Source organism: Pelodiscus sinensis, chromosome 2 (genome assembly GCF_049634645.1).
Source record: "Pelodiscus sinensis isolate JC-2024 chromosome 2, ASM4963464v1, whole genome shotgun sequence".
Lineage (NCBI taxonomy): Eukaryota > Metazoa > Chordata > Testudines > Trionychidae > Pelodiscus > Pelodiscus sinensis.
In genome coordinates, this window is record NC_134712.1 from 251,977,071 (window position 1) to 251,985,285 (window position 8,215).

The following is an 8,215-nucleotide window of genomic DNA, read 5'->3' on the forward strand; positions in this document are numbered from 1 at the left end:
GTTTGCATTCAGATCAAATCACAGCTCCACATGCCAGCAAAGTCCAGCAGCCACTCTGCAGCTGCCCAATGAGTGCAATGCTCAGGCTGCTTTCCACCCAGCCTGAGGTTGCTCCCACCCATTCCTTCCAGCTCTGGGGGCTGTTCTGAGACTAGCGGAAGGAACAAAAGTTGGCAAAGAAATAGCAGGACTTGCTTCAAAGTCAACGACTTTCTTCCCTTAGACGCTTCAGGCGTGGGCTGGCTACCACAAGGGGTTTGGACATCTTTGCTCCCATGGTTGGTTGGGTTTTATTATTCCTCTGATTAGATTTAGAGCATTTATTTCATCGCACTCTTGTGATAAAAATACCTTTCATTCTGGTCAGCAATACAACGTACAGAAGGGGGACCTATGTGGATAAAGAAACAGACTATGCTAGTGTTAAGAACGCCTGCCTTTTCTCCAGCCCAGGAATTCACTGCAGTGACAATGCCTGGGTGTGGGGTAAATGAAACAGGTGAGAGCGTCTGCAAGCGTTATTAGAGTTTATTACTGTACCTGTTTCTAGAGGGGTCCTTCCGAAGGAAACCCCCCATAATGGATTCCCAAGGACAATACACAAAGGTCCATTTCCCACTCGCTGCGTGCACGGAGGAGCAGAGAGAGTTCTGTAGCTCTCACTTACAGCCAGAACATCTTCTGAACTGGTCCTACAGGCAAGCTGGAGAACATAACAATGGCCCTAGTGGGTCAGACCAAAGGTCCATCTAGCCCAGTGTCCTGTCTGCCCACGGTGGCCAATGCCAGGTGCTCCAGAGGGAGTGAACAGAACAGGGAATTAGCCAGTGATCCCTCTCCTGTCACCCAGTTCCAGCCTCTAATAAATAGAGACTAGGGACACCATTCCTACCCAGCCTGCCTAATAGCCATTGATGGACCTAACCTCCATGAATTTATCTAGTTCTTTAAACCCCTGTTAAAGTTCTGGTCTTAACAACATCCCCTGGCAAGGAGTTCCATGGGTTGAACGTGCACCTAAGGGTGGAGGGATAGCTCGGTTTAAGCATTCGCCTGCTAAATCCAGGGTTGTGAGCTCAATCCTTGAGAAGGCCATTTAGGGATTTGCAGCAAATTCTGTCAGGAATGGTACTTAGTACTGCTGTGAAGGCAGGGGACTGGACTTGATGACCCTTCAAGGTCCCTTCCAGTGCTAGGAGATAGGCATCTCCATTCAGTTAATTTAACTGCATGAAGAAAAACTTTTGTTTTTTTAAACCTGCCAGCTATTAATTTCATTTGGTGACCTCTAGTTCTTATCTTATGGGAACAAGTAAATAACTTTCCCTTATTCATTTTCTCTATCCCTGTCATGATTTTATAGCCTCGATCATATCCCTCCCCCTTAGTCTCCTCTTTTCTAAGCTGAAAAGTCCCAGTCTTTTTAATCTCTCTTCATATGGCACCCATTCCAAACCCCTCATCATTTTTGTTACCCTTTTCTGAACCTTTTCCCCAATGCCGAGGAAGCTAATTGCCTGATTAACTGTGCAAAGAGCAGCCCATCACACTGCTGCAAGACCAGGGTTGTCAACTGCTGAAAATGTAGCAGCAGGCATGGTTGGGAACCCTCCCCCGGGCCCTTTTAAATCAATGGGCCCCAGAACAGCTGCCCTCTTTGTCTCACCCTGTCACGGGCCTGCAGCCAGTTTACCTTCTTACACACTTCTTCAGTCCACCCTTTGACTCTTCAATAGGAAACAAATGTGACAACAAGCAAGGCCTTCTGCTCTCTCGCTCTCTCCCATTCGGGCACAGTGGAAGCTTGGCGGAGCCTTCCAGCTGGAGGTAAATGCCAGAGCCTGGGGAATAATACATGCCCTGCAGCACTGTATAGATGGGTGGTCTGTGAAGGAAGGGCTGGGGGGAGGCAGGATCCCAGCCCCACCCCTTCTGCTGAGGCTCCGCCCCCCCAAGCACATATGCCCTCCTCCCCACCATGGGGGGGGGCAAGAGCGGCCTGAGCCTCCCCAGCCCTGGAGCCCTGGGAGGGTGGGCACTGGGTGGGGAGCAGCAATACTCTACCCCTAGAATGCCTACATCAGGTGTTCTGGGGGCAGAGTGTGGGCGGGGCCATGCTTGGCAGTTTGGGAAGGCTGTGCTGTTCCCCACCTAGGACGCCCATGCGTAGGGCCAATATGTCCACAAAGGAACATCCTCTCGAGCTAAGGATACTTAAGGAAGTGGTGAAAGAGGTCTATGCACACATCTCTGTACTGGCAAAAATACGCAGAGGCAGTAATTTACCTAGGGCTACGTCTTCCCTTCCTGGAAGAGCGACGCCGCAGCAGTTGATTTTTCAGGAGTTTGATTTAGTGGGTCTAGTGAAGGCCTGCTAAATCAAACACTGAGGGCACCCCTGTCAATGCCAGAACTCCTCCTCCTCGCAAGGAATAAGGCAAGGCAATGGGAGCGTTTCTCCCATCGACCTCTGGCTGCAAGGACAGCGCTGAAGCTCGACTTAAGGTACATCCACTCCAGCTACCTTTGTTACGTAGCTGGAGTTGCGTACCTTGAGCCAACCTTCGGCTGTTGTGTGGACCTGGCCCTACATGCTGCAAATTCTGATGTTAGGGCATTGCTAATGAGATTATAAGGGTCCCTTTACTGTACTTATGGGTGTGTTTGTGCGCATGCATATTGGCTACGTCTACACTGGCATGATTTTCCGGAAATGCTTAAAACAACAGTTTTCCATTATAAGTATTTCCGGAAAAAGCACGTCTACATTGGCAGGATGCTTTTCCGGAAAAGCACTTTTTCCGGAAAAGCGTCCATGCCAATGTAGACGCGCTTTTCCGCAAAAAAGCCCCGATTGTCATTTTCGCGATTGGGGCTTTTTTGCGGAAAACACTACTGTGCTGTTTACACTGGCCCTTTTCCGGAACAGTTTTCCGGAAAAAGGACTTTTGCCCGAACGGGAGCAGCATAGTATTTCCGGAAAAGCGGCTGATTTCTTACAGTAGATTGTCAGTGCTTTTCCGGAAATTCAAGGGGCCAGTGTAGACAGCTGGCAAGTTATTCCGGAAAAGTGGCTGATTTTCCAGAATAAGTGGCCAGTGTAGACACAGCCATTGTGTACACCTCCTGCTTTCTGTTGGAAGGAACCCAACATGTGCCTGTGATCAGAGCTCCTGCTAGTGCCACATGGGCCACAGAGGAAGCAAAGTCCAACATCTGTGGCAGCTAATGAGGAATCTGATGTGGTTTAAGCTGACACATTTTGGGCAGTGCATGTGCTACCCTCTGCTCCCAGGTACCATCCTGACAGGCTCCCCTCAGAGATATGAGGCAACAGCTGATCACGGCAGAACTATAGGGAACTTCCCCTCCTATACACAAGCATAACACATTAGAAATGGGCTGGATGGGACCGCGAGACGTCATCAAGTCCAGCCCTCTGGCTGTGGCAGGACCAAGTAAATCCAGAGCATCCCTGATAGGAGTTTGCCCAACTTGTCTTTAAAAGCTTCCAATGAGGGGGATGCCATGACCTTCCCTGAGAGCCAATTCCAGAGTTTAGCCACCCTTATGGCTAGCTAGCTTCTCCTAAATACCTTCCCTAAATCCCCTTTGCTTCAGGTGAAGCCCATTACGCCTCGTCCTACCTTCAGTGGACAGGGAGAACAAGTGATCTGCAACCTCCTCCTTAACAGCCCTTAATGTATTAGAAGGCTGTTTCCTCTTGGTCTTCTTGGTTAGTTGGGAAACTCACACAGCGAGGCACAGGCTCTCCAATAGGTTTCTGGACTGCATTGGAGACAACTTTCTGTTTCAGAAGGTTGAAAAAGCTACCAGAGGAGAAGCTGTTCTGGATTTGGTTTTAACAAATAGGGAGGAACTAGTTGAGAACTTGAAAGTGGAAGACAGTATAGGGGACAGTGATCACGAAATAATAGAGTTCATGATCTTAAGGAAAAGTAGAAGGGAGACCAGCACAATTGAGGTAATGGATTTCAGGAAGGCAGATTTTGATAAGCTCAGACAACTTGTAGGTAAGGTCCCATGGGAAGCAAGACTGAAGGGAAAAACAACTGAGGAGAGTTGGAAGTATTTCAAAGGGACGTTGTTAAGGGCCCAAAAGCAAACAATTCCGCTGTGTAGGAAAGACAGAAAATATGGCAAAAGACCAGCTTGGCTTAACAAGGAGATCTTGCATGATCTCAAAATAAAAAAGGAGTCCTATAAAAAATGGAAGCTAGGACAACTAACAAAGGATGAATATAGGCAAGCAACACGGGAATGCAGGGGCAAGATTAGAAAGGCAAAGGCACAAAATGAGATCAAACTAGCTACAGGCATAAAGGGAAACAAGAAGACCTTTTATAAATACATTAAAAGCAAGAGGAAGACTAAGGACAGGGTAGGCCCACTGCTTAGTGAGGAGGGAGAAGCAGTAACAGGGAACTTGGAAATGGCAGAGATGCTCAATGACTTCTTTGTTTCGGTCTTCACCGAGAAGTCTGGAGGTGTGCCTAACGTAGTGAATACAAGCAGAGAGAGGGTAAGTTTAGAAGATAGGATACACAAAGAACAAGTTAAAAATCACTTAGGAAAGTTAGATGTTAGCAAGTCACCAGGTCCTGATGAAATGCATCCCAGGATACTCAAGGAGCTGATAGAGGAGGTATCTGAGCCTTTAGCTATGATCTTTGAAAAATCATGGCAGACAGGGGAGATTCCAGAAGACTGGAAAAGGGCAAATATTGTGCCCATCTATAAAAAGGGGAATAAGAACAACCCAGGAAACTATAGACCGGTCAGTTTAACGTCTGTCCCAGGGAAGATAATGGAGCAGGTAATTAAGGAAATCATATGCAAACACTTGGAAGGTAATAAAATGATAGGGAATAGCCAGCATGGGTTTGTGAAGAACAAGTCATGCCAAACTAATCTGATAGCTTTCTTTGATAAGATAACGAGCCTTTTGGATAAGGGAGAAGCGGTGGATGTCATATACCTAGACTTTAATAAGGCATTTGATACGGTCTCGCATGATATTCTTATTGATAAACTAGGCAAATATAACTTAGATAGGGCCACGATAAGGTGGGTGCATAATTGGCTGGATAACCGTAGTCAGAGAGTTGTTGTTAACGGTTCTAAATCCTGCTGGAAAGGGATAACAAGTGGAGTTCCTCAAGGGTCTGTTTTGGGACCCGTACTGTTCAATATCTTCATCAATGATGTAGATATTGGGATAGAGAGTACGCTTATTAAGTTTGCAGATGATACCAAACTGGGTGGGGTTGCGACTTCTTTGGAGGATAGGGACATAATTCAAAATGACCTTAGCAAGTTAGAGAAATGGTCAGAGGTAAACAGGATGAGGTTTAATAAAGAAAAATGCAAAGTGCTCCACTTAGGAAGGAACAATCAGTTCCATACATACAAGATGGGAAGCGACTGTCTAGGAAGGAGCATGGCAGAAAGGGATCTAGGGGTCATAGTGGACCACAAGTTGAATATGAGTCAACAGTGTGATGCTGTTGGAAAAAAAGCAAATATGATTCTAGGTTGTATCAACAGGTGTGTTGTAAGCAAAACTCGTGAAGTCATTCTGCCGCTGTACTCTGCACTAGTTAGGCTTCAGCTGGAGTACTGTGTCCAGTTCTGGGCGTCACATTTCAAGAAAGATGTGGAGAAATTGGAAAGGGTACAGAGAAGAGCGACAAGAATGATTAAAGGTCTAGAGAACATGACCTATGAAGCCAGGCTTCATGAACTGGGCTTGTTTAGTTTGGAAAAAAGAAGATTAAGGGGGGACATGATAGCGGTTTTCAAATATCTAAAAGGGTGTCACAAGGAGGAAGGAGAAAATTTGTTCCTCTTGGTTTCTGAGGAAAGGACAAGGAGTAATGGGCTTAAAGTGCAGCAGGGGAGGTTTAGATTGGACATTAGGAAAAAATTCCTAACTGTCAGGGTGGTCAAATATTGGAATAAATTGCCAAGGGAGGTGGTGGAATCTCCCTCTCTGGAGATATTTAAGAACAGGTTAGATAGACATCTGTCAGGGATGGTGTAGACGGAGCTTGGTCCTGCCTTGAGGGCGGGGGGCTGGACTCGATGACCTCTTGAGGTCCCTTCCAGTCCTATTATTCTATGATTCTATGATTCTTTTCTCAGGACTAAACGTGCCCAGATTTTTTAACCTTTCCACATAGGTCAGGTTTTCTCAATCTGGTCCCATTTTTGTTGCTCTCCTCTGGCCTCTTTCCAGTTGGTCCATGTCTTTCCTAAATTGGCATCCAGTTGGGGCCTCACCAGTGCCGAGTAGGACCATGACCCCCGTCTCTTACACACGACACACTTGTTTAATCCACCGCAGTAGGCATTTTTGCAGCTGCATCACATCGAGGAGTCCCGTTCCATTTGTGATCCACTCCGGCCCCCGGATCTCTCTTAGCAATGCGACTACTCAGCTAGCTATTCCCCAAGTAGCATTGTAGGACAACAGTGTTTTATAATATTTTATGTAACATGCTTAATGCGTAGTGTGAGAATGAATGTTAAACAACTCTAACTCTGCTGACTGCCCTTCTCTAGTGAGCAGGGAAGAACAGTCTTCTAGGCTCTTAATACAGATCCATCAGGCAAACTGCTTGGCTGTGTCTACACTGCCGGCTTTTGGTGGCAGAGAGTATGCAAATGAACCACTGATTAGCATTTTGTTGTGCTTCATTTGCATAATCTATTCGAGCCGTTTTTGCACAAAGGGTTTTTGCACAAAACAAGCCGTGTGGACCTTTCTTTTTTCGCAAAATCCTTATGTCTGTATCTGATGTCAAGAGAGAAAGAGATCAGCAGGATCCTTGTGATTCAGCATGATCACACTGCTGCTCAAGTGAGAATATAGATTGGTTTACAAAGAAAATATAATAAATTAATTAAAAGTTTGTACTAATAGAAGCTTTGTGTTAGGAGTTAGGTTGATACTTTTTGTATGAACAATTGTATCCCTATTCCCTTGTGTGAACTGATTGTGTAGTTCCTGGGGAGGAGGAGGGAGAGAGTTTGGAATGTGAATGTTTGGAGAGAGAACAACTTGTAGGCCAGTTTCAGAGCTCAGACAGTGGAAGAGGAAAGGGGGCTGGAAGACTCAGAGGCGTCAAGGTACCATAAATTGGGCCCAATACAAAGCAGACCGACGGAGGACATATGGACGGTTTGGCGTGTTAAGCAGCAAGTGCTCCATTACAAACAACACAGCCTTGAAATAACACTGGAAAGGAGACACCAACATACTGATGTCAGAGTAAAGAATAACTCTCAGATAAACAGATATGAAGCAGAATGGATGGTAATTGAGCTGACGAAGCAAAATGCAGTGACCTGAATGGGAGAAAAGTCCTATAAAAGATGGGATGTCTAGCACGAATCTCGGTCTCATCTTGTCAACACCGGACCGAGAGAAGCCCCTGTTCTTCCCCCTCGCATTTAACTTGCCTGGCCAGTAAGTTAACATGAGCAACAGACTGGTAACTTTAAGCAATGACAAGACTTTGTGGCTGTGTCTAGACTGGCAAGTTTTTCCGCAAAATCATGTGATTTTGCGGAAAAGCTTGCCAGTTGTCTACACTGACAGCTTGAATTTCCACAAGAACACTTATGATCTCATGTAAGATCGTCAGTGTTCTTGCGGAAATACTGTGCTGCTCCCGTTCGGGCAAAAGCCCTCTTGCGCAAATCATTTGTGCAAGAGGGCCAGTGTAAACAGCACAGTACTGTTTTCTGCAAAAAAAACCCGATCACGAAAATGGCGATCGGGACTTTTTTGCGGAAAACTGCGTCTAGATTGGCCATGGACGCTTTTCTGCAAAAAGTGCTTTTGCGGAAAAGCATCCTGCCAATCTAGACGCGATTTTTCTGAAAATGCTTTTAACGGAAAACTTTTCCGTTAAAAGCATTTACGGAAAATCATGCCAGTGTAGACGTAGCCTGTGTGTGGGGCGGAGGGGGTGGCTTGTCTTTTTAAAGCATATGGGCTGTGTCTACGTTGGCACCCCTTTCCGGAAAAGGGATGCTAATGAGACACTTCGGAATTGCAAATTCCGCGGGGGATTTAAATATCCCCCGCGGCATTTGCATGAACATAGCTGCCGCTTTTTTCCGGTTCGGGGTTTTGCCAGAGAAAAGCGCCAGTCTAGACGGGATCTTGTGGAAAATAAGCCCTTTT